The sequence below is a fragment of the Pithys albifrons genome, chromosome 3 (assembly GCF_047495875.1).
Source record: "Pithys albifrons albifrons isolate INPA30051 chromosome 3, PitAlb_v1, whole genome shotgun sequence".
NCBI lineage: Eukaryota > Metazoa > Chordata > Aves > Passeriformes > Thamnophilidae > Pithys > Pithys albifrons.
The window spans coordinates 92685395-92704619 of record NC_092460.1 but is presented as its reverse complement, the minus strand read 5'-3'; the positions used below and the strand labels follow the sequence as shown (position 1 = coordinate 92704619).

At 35.3% G+C, this 19225-nt stretch overlaps 1 protein-coding gene across 13 annotated transcripts in view; it reads left to right on the top strand.

Annotated features, from left to right (window-relative positions):
* PCLO (piccolo presynaptic cytomatrix protein) overlaps positions 1-19225 on the top strand; it is a 341027-nt gene that overhangs the window by 170955 nt on the left and 150847 nt on the right. The gene's annotated exons all lie outside the window — the stretch shown is intronic.

Here is a 19225-nt window from a genome sequence, read left to right as displayed (position 1 = left end):
GTTTAGCTCAGCATCACTTAGGGCTTAGAGAGATTGAGACATTTCAAAGTTGAGCAAAAGAGAAAAGATAAAAAATTTAAACAACAAGGCATTGATTAGAAGGATGAAGGATCTGGCTTTGTTGATCTAGAAAAAAGACCAAAGTTGGACAAGATAACAGTCTTTCACTGTGTTAAACATTATTTTAAACAGGACAAATATTAACTACTCTTCACATCTAGTGGAGGCACAAAATGGATTATCTCAATTTGTTGCCTGGGATATTTAAGAGATGTGAACTTTATTACTGTGATAGCACAGATGCCTCAGAAGGGCTACATTTTAGTGAAACAGTTTTATATTCGAATATTGGGAAGAACATAAAGGGATAGATAGCCTAAATTGCTGATTTTCTTTCCAAGCCAATAATATCTTCAGCACTATGAGTAATAGCATTATACTTAAAAATTGAATGCTAAAATTAAATACAACTTTCTTTAGTATTCATGGGTCTTCTTACACAGTATCATACACATTTGTCAAGTTGCATTTATACAGCATTTGTCAGAGACTACTTGAGTAAACCAACCACTCAGATCACATAGGACCCTTCATTTAAAATATAGGAGGCTGAGACAGAGATAATAATAGGTCCATAATCAAATAGCCTACTAGGCTACCTAGTAAAGGTATGAAGGATTGGAAATAACATCTATAGTATTAGATACTGGGGGCCAAAAATCCCATCTGACCTGGTAAATTCCTCTTATAATCCTGAGACAGAACAATTCCAAGGGAACAGGAGTTAATCTACTTTTTTTGTTTGTGTGTTTTACTTTAGAATATGATTACTCCCACTCATTTCTCAAATTACTACAAAAAGGTTCTAGATGACCAAGTGCTTTTGGTCAGGTGAATCCCATGGTCTCTTGAAAAGCCATGAGTCTTCTGTGGTCTTATTTCCTGCTTTTTCTCTCAAAACAGTGGGTTATTTACTTATGTACTAGTTTATTTTTATCAATTCTGCACAGCAAAAGTTATATTTCCATTAAAGTTAGGTTTATAAATTGTTTTCTGCGTGCTAAAGCTCCATTAAAAATAACTTTTGAAATTATTAATTTAAAATAAGTTTTGTTTAATTCACTGAAATATCATTATAAAAAAAAGGCTTTTCACTATTTTCTGATTTCTCCTAGCATGGTTTTAAGATGAATGGCTGCTGACAGATGCGCATCACAGTGCAGACACACTCCTTATTTACAGAACAGGGTTGGCTCTGTTGACACCAATTCAGACTTTCAGAAGCTAACCTGTCAACAGTTCTCAAATCTCACTTGGAGGGAGCGAGTTTTTTCTTTGTACTTTTCTTCTCAGTTCAATTTCTCCAAGTACTTTCTAGGTGTATTACCAAGAAGAAGCTGAATGCTGGTAAACTTTTTCAAAAACTCAGAGAAGTGATTTACCTGCTGCAATGTTCACCTCAGGGAGTGGTATCCTTAATGGCCTGATAAGTGTTGACAGTGTCTGCATTTAGAATGAAGATATGGGATAGGAATTAACAGTAGCCAGTTTGCTTTGCCAGATCAACTGGCTAGAAACTCCAAATACAGGGAAAAGTCCAAACACTGTCACAAGATATGGCCTAGACATCTCAAAACTTTGATGTGAGCCTGTAATTTCTCCCTTGGTGTGACACTGTAGAGGAAACCTGCCTTTTGGCTCTTCTTCAGAACTTCTTGCATTTTGTACACCATGAATTCGGGTCTCAGTTCATTTTCACATTCTCCATCTGTCCATATCTTCCTTCTAATCTCTTTGCTAAACGCAACTTCTGTTTCGCAGCTGATCTTTCTCTGACACTCTCTCTCATCCAATCTATGAAAATACAGCTTTGATTATCTCACCTTACTCACTTTGCAAGCTGTTTGCTGATTCAAATCCAGCTCAAGCACCAAGTGTGCTGGTGCTCTTACACTGCCTGGCAAGCCTTTTCCCTGGTACATAATGACCAAGCAGGCAAAAATGGGCTAGTCATTAAATAAGAGTGAAGGTAGAGTTTGAAATTTAATAACTGGTATGGAAGAAGGCCTGAAGGAGTATTAAGTGCCTAGGATTTCCTTAGCTGTGTGTGTGATGTGAAGTTTAACAGGTTTGATTCCTCTAAATCTGGATAGGTCCTTGATTTAGACAGTCAGCAGTTGCCAGAGATGAAAAGATACTCAGGAAGGGTGATGGATGGAATGAATCAGAATGAGAGTTACCCAGCTAAAATTTAAGCCTAATATAGGGAAGGTTGATTTAAGATTGAGTGCTTATTTTTAATGGCTGTATAGCATTAATAAAACACAATGACATAAGCCTCAGGGAATCATAAAGTTGCTTTGAAGTAATATTTACTTCATTAGTTTGTGGAGCACATTTTCTGCAACCTCTTTCTTGGTTGTGTTTTTGCTGTATATATATAATGTAGGAGGACAACTCTGAAATAAAACTATGCTTCTTGTCTAAGTTGAACTTAGAAGCAATGACTCTCATTTTTCAGAAATTTTACGGTCCAGATTAATCACTTACATCATATTGATTTGCTTTTATTAATCCTAAGTTATAACCAACATCAGAAATTTCATGGCCTTCTAGGAAGAACAGAACAGAATCTGTGAGTTTGTTCTTTACTTATTTGATCAGGTATACTGTATTAAAGAGAATTTTATAGTAATGCCTCCAGATATTTCTTTAGGCAGTAAAAGTGGTTTTTGACAGCAGCAGTGTAGGCTGCTCTGATTCCTTCTGTTCTTGCAGACTTTTTGAGCATTGCTTGTTTTGGGAACCATAACCCAGGCAGAGGAACTCATTTTTATCTCTTCCTGTTTCCTCATCTTTTGGTCCAAGAACTCACCAAAGAAAATAAGAACTTTTTTGAAGATGTTATAAAAGTAACATTTTTACCATATGCGCACACACACACACAGAGATATGTAAAAAAGCAAATGACTTTTCTGGAAGTTTTTTACAAACATGACTAATGGTATTTTTTTATTTCAGTGACTCTTCATTTATGGAACATTCTTGCCTACATCAAAGCCTTTATTTAATTTTAATAGATGCTGCTATCTTTCACATCTTACACAGGATTTTGACAGTATACCCATCAAGATGTTGGTGCCCATATTGTGTTTTGAAAACATTAACTATCTAAGCTCCTAAGTCATCATGGATCACCAAAAAATTAGGTTGGGAAGGTGCTGTGGATGTCATGCACTCACACCTTGACCTCAAAACTGGGTTAATTTCTAAGTTAGAACAGATGTCTAGAGGGATTTTCCAGTTGAATTTTGAAAATCTCCAAGGATGGTGATTTTACCGTCTCTCTGTGCATCCTGTTCTGAGGATTTACCACTCTCATGGCAAAGAGTGCTTAATATCCCTTGTGTAACTTGTGCCTTTTGTCCTTCACTGTGTATCCCTTGGAATAATCTGAGTCTGTCTTTTCAGTAGTACATCATTTGATAGTTGAAGACATCAATTAGAGTTTTTTCTAAGCTCAGTTCCCTTAGCTTCTATTCATTGAGCAGCCACTCTCTCCCTCAGGCCCTCACCCTCTTACTGGGCCTACACTGGGCTCTCTAGCTGAGAGCTGAATGCTTCATGTGAATATAAAACAGGGTGGGGAGAATGCAGGAAACTCTCCCATATGAGTCCTGGTGTTCTAGTCAGAGTTGTTGTTCTCATTAGCTGAAGTGCAGACACACTCCAGCTGCTGTGCTGCTTCACTTCAGAAGCAAATTGTGTTCTCTCAAGCACTTCCTATGCAGCTTTATAAAGAGATACAAAGTACGGTTCAGGAAACACCAGTTTATGCCCCCCATTAAGCTCTCAAAACCCATAATTAGGTTAGAGTAATTTGGGAAATTGCTGGATGGCTGTTTGTTGGGTTTTTTTTTTCTTTCTGGTTGTTTGGTTTTTGTTTGTTGGGGGTTTTTTTCCACTAGAACCTCATTCACTTTTTCTAGGTTTTGGGTTTTCTTTTTTATTCAATAAAATTTTAGAAACCATCTTTTATGAAAAAAACCCTAATATTTGCTTTAGTGTGTGCAATGCATAGGTGATGAATAAATTCTGAGGTACTAATACCCCAGCGTCTGTCATCATTAAAGAAGCAAAATGTCATGTGTGTGTTCTAGATTTTTGGCTCATTAGTTTAGAAAACTACATTAGAAAATGGCTTTTTCCTTCCCATGTTATGAGTAACTAGACTTGAAAAAAAATCCCCAAAATCCAGTGACTATTCTGTAAAACATCTCTCGAAGGACTTCTTTAAAAAATATGACATAAAAATATTTCTATGATTTATACAAATATAATAAGAAGCTACAATTGAAAGACCAGTAGTGAAGCACTGCCAAAATATTTCTGAGTTACATCAGTGTACCAATTTTGAGTTGGCATTCATTAATGCATTTTTATTTTGGAATTTTTTAGAACAAGACCTTTAGATTATTAATGTTGTAATATTTTCCTCTGTTTGGGAAGATTTTTAAAAATATTTTAAAAACTTTTCTGGGGAACCCTTTGTGATCTCTTATGCTGAATTATGTTCAGATCTATTTTCACTGACTTTTGAAGACATAGAGGATTGTGCTTGTGCTGTTGTATTAAAATTAACCAGATAGCAAAAGTAAAATTCTCTGAAGTTAGTGATACACTCTGTCAATTCAGTCAGCCATGGATCCTTGCAGAGATTAGAATGAATGTTTTTCTTTGGACTGATAATTCCACTATTTCAAATATGGGGAAGCTTTTTGTACTTTCTGTAAAACAAAATTTCTCCATTCTGATTATTAAACCTATAACTGGAAAATATAAATATATTGAAATATATAAATATATTAAAATATAATTAAAATTCATGAAACATTGAGTCCCTAATAGACAGAATGTGGGGAACAGGGAGGAAGACTGTTCATTTAAGTGATTGAAATAGTTAGTACCACTGGAAATTTTCTAGTAGAAAATAATCTTTAAATCTGAGTTTTATATTGAAGAAGTTCGAAGTTTTCACAAGAAGAAAGAAAGAAGTTTTATATGGTAGAGGAGAAAAATAAAGTGATAGCTTGCCAGATGCCTATGAAGAGAAAACAAAAATAAGGTTTTGACCACTTTTAAACTGTAAAAATAGACAGTGATTCTCTTAAGACAATGTTTTTCCTATCCCATTTAAAAGAAAAACAAAAAACTCCAACCAAAACAATACCCACCAAAACTAAAATAAGACAAGCATGGGTTGTTTTTTTTTTCCTCTACTTGTGATCCTGTGGAAATAATTTTAAAAAGAAAGAAAAAAAAATGGAGGTGGATTTTCAATTGTCTGACTTGTTCTGGAAATATTGACAATACAGTCAATAAAGTAAATGGTGGAATGGGGGGAAGTGGCAGATGGTGATAATCAGCTCCATTTGCTTCAAAGCCCAGAGGGGTTCAATATATAGAACAGCTCTGAATGTGTATATTGAACTGGAGATATTAATAGAATAGCTGAGACTGTAAAAGTCTCATTTTGCATCAAATTTATTATTCTGTTTTTATCAGACTCTGGTCATTTATTTGGATGTGTATCTTAACCATGTTGATATAATAGGCAGACTCTGGAATTAGTAAAAAATGAAGAAATAAGTTGAAACAAGAAAGATGTCCTGCTCACAAAAAGTGTTTTGTTTTTATCACATGCAGTTCAGCAATTGGAAAGTAGTTTCACTAGGATAGAATCTGCAACACAATTTCAGATCAAAATCCATCTTATTGAGCCTTTTCTTCATGGCAGGGACCAAGTTGTAAGTTTTCAGTAAAAAACAAGATCATCAAGTGATATAAAATTATTTAATATTTTCCAGAAAGAGAGCAGAGAACATAAAAAAGCTGTTTCATCATTAATTCAGTACTTAGTGTTTATGTGTAAATTGGTGTTCTAACAACACAATAAGGAATTACACACTAATGCACCGAGCTTATAGATAATGCTGAGGTAAATGCCATCAGTGATTCATCATTTGAGATAATCTTCATCACTGTTCAGCTAGCCTGGGTCCTGACTGCTATATCTGCAGCACGGTACTGGAATGTTTTCTCTGCCTTCAGAAGAGTGATCTGAGAATTAAAGGACTTCCAATTTCCTGATTAAATACAAAAATCTGGTGCTTGTAAGTATTACAGGTTCTGTAATACTTATGGAAAGGTTCTTTATAAACTTATCAAAGATCTATGAACATAAATACTGTCTTCTGGAAATTAAGTAAAAGCATTTAGGTTCCTGACTTAAGGACTTAGAAATTAAATAACAACAATGTCCGTCGTGGGAGATGACTTGATGATCACCATCCTAATCTGTTGAGGACTCTAAAATCAGTGCATTGATTGATGCTAAACAATAACCTTTGTCAGCCTTAGCTCAAAGGCATATAAATGCATAGCCACTAAACCCAAGACCCTTTAAACATTAGCTTTGTTGCAGGGTCAAAATATTTCTGCTAGAAGATATTTGTTTGTTTAAATAATAAAAAATATTTATTTTAAAAATAATACCAAATTAGTACCAAAATTATTCACAATTTGCAAAATACAACATAGAAATATTTTTATTATATTTCTTTTTTAGATAGATCTAGGTGCTCTTACGAGCTAGCAATCAGGATTTTCACAAAATCAGATTTGACTCAAAGTGAGAAAAACTGAAAAAACCTCTGCACCTCTCAATTTTGTGTAGGTGAACTAATGACTAAAACTATTTTCCCACATCAAACACTGTCTAACATCCAGGTATGTAGTGTTTCAAGTAGGCATTCCTCACCTCTACAGTGCTATTAAACAGACCATTATGGTCTGTTACTGAATAGTAACTTTCAGAAATCAGCTGTTTTAAAGTCTGCACTTCTTGGCTTTCCATCCTTTGACCCACTGGTTTTGAAAAGTCAAGACCCCTTTCCATGGTGATTATTAGGCTGGAGATAGCGGACTGCATTCCTACCTCAATTTTATGAACCTAGCTAAAATACTCACTCTGCAATGAACATTTTGAAGAACCCTTTTCATTCTTTGCAATTTTTCCTTGTTTTCCAACTAAATATTAGACAATACGTGTTCTTGTCTTGTTTATCCTGGTGCTCTAAAACCCTTGCTGTTCTTGTTTTGTGTAATACTGTTTGCTTACACTTCTGGATGGGCAGTTAAATGCCTCCCTGACATCCGATCCCATCAGATCTCGGAAGCTAAGCAGGGTCAGCCCCGGATTAGTACTTGGATGGAAGACCTCCTGGGAAATGCTGGGTGCTGTTGGTTCTAGTCCTGAGGACTTCACTGGCACTGTCCAAGCTCGCTCGGCCGTGGCAGATGAACCTCAGGACTTAAACGGTGGGGCCAGTTCTGCACATGCTGAGCCTCACCTAAAATCCACTGCGCAGGCTGGAAGGGCACACCCATGTGGGGACAGCCCTTCCCAAATCTTCGTTCACGAAGTTTGGCCATACATACATACTTCTGGAGATCTGTGTCTCTAACATTTTCTTCTGACATCTTCACCAGCTAAAACCATTAGTCATTTCTGCCTTTTTAATTCCCTGGGAGTCCATCTTGGACAAATCACACTTGTATCCTACAGTTCTGCTTTCAGCCATAAATACTGCTTTTTCTTGTCTATAAGATTTATCATTAGCCTTAAACTCTGCAGGGTCACAGTGAACATCAGACTATTTGAGACTTCAAAGCAATCATTCAATTTTCCATTAATATATCTAGGCCCAAAATATATTGAATGACATGACTGGAAAACCTGATACTTTGTGAAGATAAAATGTCACTAATATATTCAGTAACCATTTATTTTGAGTGGTCTGGACTAATTTTTCAGCCCTTCTTCCACTGATCCAGAATGTGCATTTGGATGACTACATACATTTCAGAGTTTCATTAATTCTCTTGCCTTTCTATACTCTGGATTTCCTTTGTAGGATCAACTTCTGACTCATAAATGTAACTAGAAATTTTAAAACAGTGAGAAAAACACACAAAAACAACAGAGGAGAGAACCAATCCAAGCATGTGATCATCTTGTGTGCATCTTTTACTGGTTATTTCCTGATTTTCTGTAGTAAGACTCACTGCATGTTTAGGGTAACTAGCATAGTCCACTTGCATATAATCAAGTAGAGCTACTTTTTACTCAGATTTATTTTGACCAGTAGCAACTGTGGACAAAGAATGTTTTAGAACAAGAATAATAGGAGATCTGAAAATGAGGGGGAAGGAAAGAACCTTTTTGTATCTGTGGTGAAAGTATATCCCAGATTTCAGAGCAACCATTCTGTCAATTCATTTTTATGTGATATCTTGAAACATTGCTTTTGCTTTAAGTTCTGTTTCTCTCTCTCTCTCTTTTTTCTTTTTTTTTTGGTTACATATGTAGGTTTAGAAACTGCAAATGGCATATCTTTCACATTAACTTCTGATTTTTCTGCTGACTTTATTTTTAGCTTCATTAGTTTTCAAAAGTAAGCTTTGCCAAATTTTTATCTTCCTGTCCTGCTTGTCACAATAAGCAGAAATGGGAAGAGGAAGCTCATGGTTCTAAAATAATGTAGTTGCTATTAAAATAGTAGGAAGAACCTTCATTAAAGATTACTTCTTTCTTCTTTCTCAGCCCTACACAGTCAGATGAAACATCACATTGCATGCAAAACTGTCATCTGATGTAATTTATCCAGGAGTGGAACACTCCCACCTCTGAAAATGAATGTACATTTGAGTATTAGTAATAAAAAATATATTTAATAACTGCTAAAATAATCAGATATAAATATCTCCATTTATCCTTAAAAAAAGAAGATAGAGGATGTTCTAAAAACCAGGACTTTCTCTCAGTTTTATTCTGTTGAACTGATCAAGACTAAGTTGAGTGCCATGTCTGGATTTATTTGGTGAAGAGCTGGAGGTGATGTCCAGTCTGATTTTAAGTACTCACACTTCTCTTTCCCAGCTTCAGGGATTAAATCCAACATAGTACCAACAGACAGTAGAATACATGTACAAGTAAACAAACAAACAGGCAAAATAATAATAAAAAAGTAATATTTGAAAAAATGTTTCATATCTTAACAGACTTTTGCTGAGGGAAAGGAAAAGGAAAGAAGAAAAGCAGAGACTCTGTTTCACTTTGTTAACTGGTTAACCAGATAACATACTGAAAGCTGGTTTGTTGTTTTGTTCTTTTTGTGTTTTTTTTTCCATGAGAATATATTCTGTTTTGTATCATTATAGCAAATTTCTGTACATATTTATTCAGGTATTAATTCTTTCTTTGAAAAGTTGGCAATTTTGTAGGGTTGGGGTGGAGTGGGAGGAGAGGTCAATTTGTTTTTGTTTAATTTGTATCACTTGGAAATGGGTTTATATCAAGCTGAAAATGCCATTCCTCTATGAGAATAAGAATAGGAACATGGATTTTTGTGTGGTCTGGCTAGTACACATTCTTGCTGCTGAAAAAGAGTAATGGAAAATCTGGACATACTGTGAGTAGTTTTCACACTTCATGAATTTAGCCATCTGTGGCAGATGATCTACTCTGTGTTTGTTGTCAGGTTCAGTTACATTTATTTAAAAGGGGTGAGGATTCCGCCTGCCCTGGGATCAGCTGAGTGTATTTTAGGGGGAATTCTTACACTCCAGAAAAGGAGGGGTGGGGGGAGAGGGAAACAAAAGTTTCAGGAAGAAGGAAGTTTCAGAAAAACACTGAGAAACTGCAGAGAGAGAAATGCACTCAGAACCTGAACTGCTGGAGAAATCAACTTGGCCAGCTGAGGCAGAAGGAGTTATGCAGAGTTTACTGCAAGACCAGAAAGCTGGTGAGTTGTTGGAGTGGAGTGAAGCCTGGAAGGCAGGTATCAGCAACAAAGGGTAGTTTCACAAACTTCCTTTTTTCCTCTATTCTATTCTATTCTAGTCTAGTCTAGTCTAGTCTAGTCTAGTCTAGTCTAGTCTATCCTAGTGTAATACTGGGATTTGTCAACTGTGTAACCACCGTGAGGACTATTGGTCGTTACAGCTCTTGAAAAGCCTTACAGAGCTATACATGGTACCAGAGAAGGGAAGGAAGTGTTTTCCTACAGCACAGTGGGTTGCACTGGTAATTTTAAGGTACCTTTGGAAAGAGGGGGAAGAAATTCGATGCAGGCCATTCTGCAGGTGCACAGCAGTAAGGATGAAAACAGGACTGAGCAGAAAAGACGAAAAGAAGACTTAGCTTTGACAGATATAGAAAAGCCCGAATTAAGCAGGGACTTGGTGAGTTTGTTTAATCTGTGCCTTACAGCAGCAGTTACATGGCCATTGCTCCCCAGCATGAACCACATTTTAGAGAAAGCGATTAATCAGGGCTCTGCTCACTCTGCCACCTTTAATCTTAGACCAGGGAAGTAAAGTATCATAGTGCAGAATAAAATAAATAGTGCCTGAACCATCAAACTGAGGCAAACCCAAAGGCTGTGATTGCTGAGGAGAGGTGTCATTTCTGAAGAACTGCAGAGGTGGCGAGAGTCCTGCACAAAGACAAGGATTAAAACTCTGCTACAAACCAGACCTTGCATGGGGAGCTAAAAGCAGGAACTGAATCTACTATATGTGCAGGGAGACATTTACAGGTGACATCTGTGTTACATGTGGCTGTTTCCACAGTCCATGAGAGAAACAGATGTGATTGTGCAGTGAGCTGAAGAAAAACTGTACTTTCTTTCACTTCAGGAGTCTGGAGGACTAGCTCAGATTGACTCTGTGCTTGGGCAGATGAATCCTCACTCTTGTGAATAAACAAGGACTGTGGAGCAGCATGTGGTGTCTTGTCAGCTACCATTCTTTGGAGGAAGTCTCTAGTGAAGGAGAGGCAGAAAAAGCCAAGATTTTCTCACACCTTTTTTATCTGGGGGTTTGTTGAGTAGTTTTGGTCTTGTTTTTTGTTTCTTTGGGTTTTTTGCCTGTGACACAAGATTGATATTTCCTATCTTTCTGAGATAGAGAGGATTTTGGTGTTGATTGTTTCAGGGTATTTTTGGTTGGGTTTTTTTTTTCCTAATTGTAGCTGAAAGTTTACAAAGTAGCCTGATATCAGCTGAAAACCGATGGTATTAATTCAGCATATGCATATCATCTTGATAAGTATAAACTGTTCTGAATTTTTCTCACTAGTACTTTCTGGCCAGGATTCTCAGTTAGATTGCAAGAGAATTTAAAGTATGCTCTCATTGACTGGGAAAATATTCTTTATAATCCAGTAAATTTTTTCATAGATGAGTTCTGAGTTTCAAATAAAATGTATTATTCTGGCTGAGGGGAATGACATATGATTTGTATGGTGCATGATGAGAAACAGTGTATTATTGATTAATATGAGTGAATGAGCCTGTGCTAAGGCTATTTCATTACATGCAGAAAGATTTATTCCAAAGATTTTGTTATTTGAAGATAAAGTTGACCGATGTCTTTCTCTACTGCCACAAATAGCTTCATGATTAACAAATCCCAAAGGTAACAGTTAATCTTTTTGTACAATATCCTTTAATAAAACTGTTTCCAATTACCAATGGAGAATCACACTGCCTTTGTATCAGAATATATTACTAAGGTACAGTTCTTTGTCATTAGTTAGTTAAATGGAAAAGGCTGTGCTGGAGACATGGCTTATAATGTCAGTATCTCAGCCTAGCACAGGCATCGAGTTGTTCACCCTCATCATAGAACTTTTGATAACTTTCCACAGGTTAGACTGAGAAGTTCTGAGTCTTTATAGATCTGTATTTATGTAAAATGTCTTTTAAAGAGTCAGTAAAACAGGGGGAAGAAAAGAAGTGATGATTGATTAAGAAACACTAATTACGTTGTAGTGTATAATGTCATGGTATTGTACATAGTCACCATGAATCTACAGGTTTTGTCTTAATCTTGTTAAGCACATACCTCAGAGGAATTCTAGTCATTAGTCTCTCTCCAGATAGAGAATCTTTCTCTTGTCCAAATTATTGTAATGCAGTACACAGACTGCTATATACGGTATCCTCTGTTTTGTCATTTATTTCATAATCTCTTGGGTTGTCAAAGCATAATATGGTTCAGAAACCTCCTCTTCAGAAGCTTTCATGAGTCATGAGGAAGAAGGTATATAGAAAACTCTATTCATTTTGATCCTTTTTTCTTTTAAACAAAAATTGTGCTATCTTCCTGAAAGTAATTTACAAATGAAGGAAGATTTTAATTCACAGACAAGGGTATTCCTTTTGAATTCTTTATCAGAATCAGACTTGGTCCTGGACTAGAGCTGAAGTACTTTAGCACTTAGAGTGCTAAGTGGAGTTGATACTCTATACCCAGTATTGCAGCCATACTGGAGTAGTACTTTCTTTTTGTTAAGTCCCTGGTTAACTTTTAGTAAACTGATATATAAATAAAATATTTAATAATATTTATTGTGTCTTAGTACAAAACTTACAAAGACAAGCATTTAGGAAGCCTACATAGCAGCAATATATTTCCTGCAATGTTTTCAAGACTTTTATAGCAAAGGATGAAATCAGTAAATCTGTATTTTTCATTCAGAGAAGAAATCTGGACCACGTTTCTGTCTTTTGGGGATAGGTTTTTCCCCTTCTTCTCTCCTTTCCTCCTTCCCCTTCCATTTCCTTATTTTTACTTCTCTTTTTTATTTCAGAAATTGAATAGAGGATAAAATATTGAGTCCATTTGGTACAGAGATATCAATGCAGAAGCAGTACTCAACTATGACAACTTTACTCTTTCTGTTAGCTTTACAGATGCCCATTGTCTGAATCGATTTGCCAGAGATTTTTTCCCCATTGTAAAGTAACTGAGATACATGTAATTCTGTATACATTTAATATAATTGAACAGTGAATCTCATATATCAACTGGTATCCCAGAACACTTTGAAGAAATAAGTAATATGGTTGCAAAGATAAATAGCAAAGAATAGCAGAGTGAAAAAGAAATTAAGAATAAAAGAGAAAATAGTGGGTTTCAGATGAGTTTTGAAGGTAATGTTACCATGAGTTAGCCAAAAATGTTTCCCTTTTGTATAAGACTTAAGTTAGAACAGAAAAAAGATTACAATATGTTGAATTGTACCAAAGTAAATGGGGGAAGAGACTGTTTTCAGTGAGCAGAAAAAGCAAACAGTATAGATATGGTTTGGAGATATAAGGTAAGGAAATTAAAACACAAGCTTGTGAATAATATGTATGCTGTCTAAAATCTGTTAAATGCACATACATGGAGTGTTGTTCCAAGTACAGTATTTGAAATCAAAGTTTCAAAACAATGTACTTATTTTTTTCTCACAAACTGATTTTCCACTGATGTATTTCTGTTGATTTAAAAAGCTATTTCTAAGTTTTAGAAATTAAGGAAGAAATAGTCACATTGCCCTTATAGGCAGAAGTTGTCAGTCCTGGTCCAAATGAATCACAAATCAGTTAGTCTATGTAAAACTCTGTCTTCTGTTCTTCTGTGCAAACAGCTAGGAATAACTATTATGTCTGCTCTCATAAAGTAGATGAAATGTAGATTTAGATCTCCCTGAAAGTCACTGTGTAAGGGCCACATCTGTCTGTAGTTTGCATATCAAATTTCCTTTAAATTTGTCCTCTCTCCCTTCAAGATCAAAAGAAACATATGGCCTTTTATGTGTTTATCTAAGGAAAGAAGTTGGTATCTCATGTCACATCAGCTGTTGCGAAGTGCACTGTGCTGTTCCTCTTGCATTTGAAGTGAAAATGGCATTTTTAAGCAATTTCACAGAGAAAATGAAAGAAGCAAGAGGATGGAAAGTATAAAAGTGCTCATCTGAGCAATGAGTGACTCTGACATAAAAGAAATCGAGAAAGAAAAAAAAACTATGAAAAATTCTTATTGTTTTAGAATAGACTATATCTAAAAAAATATATTAATTTTAACAGAAGATAAATTTATCTTTACAGGCCTCCAAAGGAAGGATTAGAGAAAAAAAAAAAGGGGGGAGAGAGAGAGGAAGAGAAAAAAAGACTCACTGGCATCTCAGTGCTATTGTGTAGTGATTTAGAAACTAGTTTTCTGCCTGACTGCTCAGTCCCCAGAGCAACATACCTGCAGAAAAGAAAATGGCAGAAGCTGCTTTAAAGGAAATCTCTGGTATATTACTCATGAAATAGGGTATTTCACTCCCATACAGAAGGCCAAATTCAGTTAATCAAATCTTTAGCTCCCCTTGCCAGTAGAGGCACACACAAACCAAGGCATTATTGGTTGTAGGATAAGGTTTTACTGATGTTTAGAATTAGTTCAGGGATGTTTAGAATTCTCAGTACTGCTAATGAGACTAGTTTTTATAAATACCTGTTTTGATGTGGTTTTTTCTTACTGTGCACAACTCATCTGCTTCCCTTTACTTGTGGGCTTTATTGGTGGCTTCCCATACTCTGTGGTTCTTCAGCCATAGAAGTTGACCCTATGTCAGCTTCCCTTTGCCAGTGGAGAGAAGATTCTCAGTATTCTTCCTCTAGTGTTTCTTACCAAGGGCTAACAAAGCTGGTCCTTCTTATCAGGTTACCACATAATAGATATTAGGTCCAGAAAGGTCCATAAAAACTTATATAAGAAACTATTCCTTTGCACAGGATAAGCTACAAAACATCGTTCCATTCATCTCTTTGCATCCTACAAGAAGATGGAGTTAGGGATTCCATACTTACAGTGAAGTAATCTAATACTAGTGTATTAAGCTGGTATCTTTAGGAATTAGGTTTCAGTTACAAGCAATATTAATGATACCATTAAATTACTGAGAGGTAACAGAATATATGGAACCTTTGTAGTTAATTAAATGTTTAAAATAATGAATTGCTGGAACTCCTAACTTTACTTTCTGTTACATTTCTAAGAATGAAAAGCACATGCTGTAATATTGAGTAAGGTTCCAAAACTTCATAAGTAGAATGGCTTTGTTAGAATTGCAAATTTTACTGTATGTTTTGGAGATTTGGTAGTGTTGCATTTGGGAAGATTTTTGTTTCATGAAAAATCTAAGATGTGAGAGCTGGAACACAAAGAGCTACAACATAGGCTTCACTGTCCACTCCATTGCTGCCTGAACAACCTGCATTGGTACCCATCTTAAGTGATCTTTTGTTCTGAAGGTGAAAGTAGTAGTCCCTCCACTACCTGACATCAGATGTGTATTTCCAGTAATTTCACATCAGCATTCATCTTTGAAACTGATGCTAGTCATGAGTTTTCTGAGCAAGCTTATTGACTGTGCAGTCTTTACTTGAAGACAAAAAATATTATTTACATTGTTTTTCTGGCAACAATAAAATCAGTCAATGTTTGCTGACATTTTAAGTCAGTTGCAAATCAGCATCAAATACTTCAATAAACCTAACCCTGCAGAGGTGAGATTTTGTTCCTCTACCGTCTACAAAAAGGATTTCCACAATGCTGTTGAATCTCCAAGGGGTTGTGTCAGAGTGGCCTCAGCTATGACCTGCTCTACCTTTGCTTTTCATATAAGTCTGACATCACCGTGTCTATTACAGTCTTGTCATGACAAACTAATAAGTTCGATGTCATCACAATTGGTACATATATATATGTATATATATTGTATACATTATTTGCAGGATTAATCCCTGGAAATATAAAAATATAGAAATATATATATAAATACAAGTCTATTTTGTCAGCACTAAAGAGGACAGAAGGAGTTGAAGTTTATGCTGTGATTGCAGAAAATATTAAAAGAGCAATGAATAATGAGGGTTACATTTTTACTACTAAAATTCAAAGCATGCAAGAAGTATTAAGAGTTCTGTGCTCAGGTATGAAAGCTCAGTTTGCTGAGCAAATGGAGCTAATATCCAAGCATGAATGGAGAGTGGAGAGGATACAAGAATAGCAGCATATCATATGCAAAAATTCATTTGAGAAGAGGATAAGAAAGATGGAGTAACTAAAATCAAAAACAGTATTTAGAGGCAGACATTCATGATAGATATCCTGAGCCATTCAGTTCCCCAAAATAAACTTTCTCTTTAAAACATGCAGTAGAACATACAAGTATTTCCTAGTACTTGACTGATTCTTGTAGTGGGTTGGAGTCTTGCTGACCTTCTCAGCAATTAAATCAAATTGGAGGAGACAAAAATAGGTAGAAAAATTATTTTTACAATGGAATAGGATTGTCATCTCAAAGAAGTTATTCCAAAGTCACCACATAATTTGAGAGGATTCACAAGCCTTTGTGTGGATGACCTCTATAAATTAAAACTTAGATAACATGGATCAAGACTAATTTGTACTGGCAAAGGAGAAATGGGAGGGTTTGCTAAATCTCTTTGCATGCAACCTTCAGCTAAGTGTTTTGATTTTCCTTACTGTGGTGTTATCCTGTCACTGAACTGCAAAACTGAGGATTCCTTCTCCTGCCTTTATTTCAAAACTTTGTTAACCTTAAGACATGGTGGGGGAAGGGGAAAGTTGTTTATTCCTCAGTTCTTTAATTTGTAATATTGAGGAGAACATCTCTGTAGCTTTATCTCAAACACAACCTTTTTTTTTGTCTTTTAACAATGTCGGCTTTGACTCAAAGCAGATCTGATTATCTTTAAGTCCATTCATAGTAGTGTGAAATTATACAAGGGTCAGCAATAAGATAATAACATTTATATGGATGTCATGGCGAAACAAGAAACAGAATAAATTACTTCTAGTTCTTAAGATTTAAAGTAAACACTTAGAATGATCCTATGCTAAACATAGAATGATTTTTTTTAAAATTAGTGAGTGTGATAATAGATAGCTAGAAATAAACCACTAAGAATTAAGAAGATGGAAAATGGTAGAAAACTTCATGGCTTATTCAGTCAGAAAGCTTTCTAAGGTTGCCTGTATGACATATAACAAGACCTTTAACCAGTGATTGTAAGGTCTAAGAATGCCTGCCTGTGTTTCAGAAGTTTATGTGACTCCAGAGTAGTCTCATGAAGGTTTCTGTCCTACCTTTCCTTTGGATACTTTGAATGTAAGATAAGTAAAACATTATAAATGTGTTACAGGGGCCAAAAATACAGGGATAGGACCAGACAGCACAATTTCTCCTTTACACTCTCAATTCTTTTTGATTAAGAGATTAGACCTTGGCAAATATCAACCCTACTTTGTCTTTTTTTTTTTTTTTGCATACTATTTAACAAAATAGAAGGAAATGCAAAACAGCTGCTTTAAAACTGTCTGTCAAAATACTGCACCTGAACTTCCCTTCAATCTACAGAGTTCCCAGGTAGCATGCTAACAGAAGTGATGATGAAAATATCCAGAAAGAAAAAAATACACATTTTATCACAGTATTAAAATACATTTATTTTTTCTTGTCCCAATATAAATATCAAGTAAAAGTAATTAAGACTTGCCTTTGGTGAGAATAGCAGCTGAGAACTAGAGGTTATCAATACTTTTTCAAAAGCAAATGTTACATCTTCCTGTAATGTCTATTAGTCTCAGTTTCTTTAGATATAGACAGACATAAAACAATATATAGGTGTTTTTTATAAAAGGCATAGTAGTCTGTCACTGGAGTTTATTCATCAGCAACTTAGCTATCATCTGAAAATATTAATTTCACAAAGTATTGTGGACCTTTTAATGACTTTGTAACCCAATACAAGTGACCATCTGTGACTGCTCCACCATCTGTGATTGCTATTTCAGTTCAGGAGGGGGAAATAGCAGTGATATTACACTAATTTTACAGTACAAATTATTAGCCAACTAGACCTACCATAGATGATTAATTTGTCTTTGCTTATAAGTACACACTGAGCAAGAGAAAATTAGTTCCTTTGATTTGTTGGCACAACACAGATTTCAAAAATGGCCATGGAAAGCTGAAGAGATGAAATTGCTTTTATTGCTATCTGAAACATGCAAAAGTTGATGGAATTTAGATGAAGAAAATGAAAAAGCTGAAATGCCACTGAAAAGGTAGCAAATGTTTCTTTAAAGATCCATGGCAAATGATGTGTTGAGTATTCTAATCTGCTAAAGCTAGGTAACAGGGACAGAAAAAGGGGATAGTCAACACCTTTTAAAAACTCCGTTTGTTGATGCAATATTAGAATAAACAGAAAAAATACTGATTTATAACCCCCTAATTAATATTAATTTTGTTGACTTCTTTTCTGAGTGAAGTAGCACTTATTCCAAAAGAAATTCCATTTTTAATTAAAAACAGTTAATACTAGCATAAATCCTGCCCTTGCTTGCACAGGCGGAAGAGTCAGTTGGTCCATATTTTTATTTTATTCTTCCATTATTAAACTGGGATAAAATATTTCCATATTCTGCTATTAATAGGTCTACATTTTGTAATAGCTGAGCTGATTTTTTTCCCTTGCTAGTGTATACGTGTAGATCAATCCATTTTCCTTTGCTAAGGCAAAATTTCTAGGAAGCTATTAGGTAGATAGGATACAATTTCAAAATAATTCAGGCCCCACCTAATCTGTCTGTGTTGTGTGGGAGGGCAAAGTTTCTTCAAAACTAAGAAAAATCTTTACAAGAACACTAGTAGCTTAGGGTGCAAATTAAATTGCATCTAACTAGTTGCATTGTCTGCTTTCCTAGTTGATGAAGAGAGATTGGCATCTCAAAAAAAATGACTCAACAGCCTAAGGCAGATAGTTCTGCTAGATCAGGATGAATCATTCTTCTACCATTAACTGTGGGGAAGTCTGAACATCTGGACAGAACTAAATTCCTATAATTTTATAGTGTTTAACCTTTTAAATTTTTTAAACTGCATTTCTAACAAAAAAAAATCACTTGTGAAAGTCTTCCTTGAGCTAAAGAAAGCTCATACCAGTTTTGCAAAGCAGAAGAATCTCCTCTGAAAATGCATATTTAGCATTACAGGTGAGGGATAAATTACAAGATTATGTAACAAGTACTATTGTACCAAATGTGTTGGCACCAGAAAATCCTGCTTTGGAGTCTGGATTTCAGTACCAGTTAGAGCTGCTTAGTATGCACCCTGTGTCTTGCTCAGAGTCATCTATTTCACTGTACAGATTATATATAAATGTAGATATGAATATGTATTGTGTACATTTTTAATTATACATTTTTAATTAAATGCTATATAAAAGTGAGGTGTATATGTGTATATATT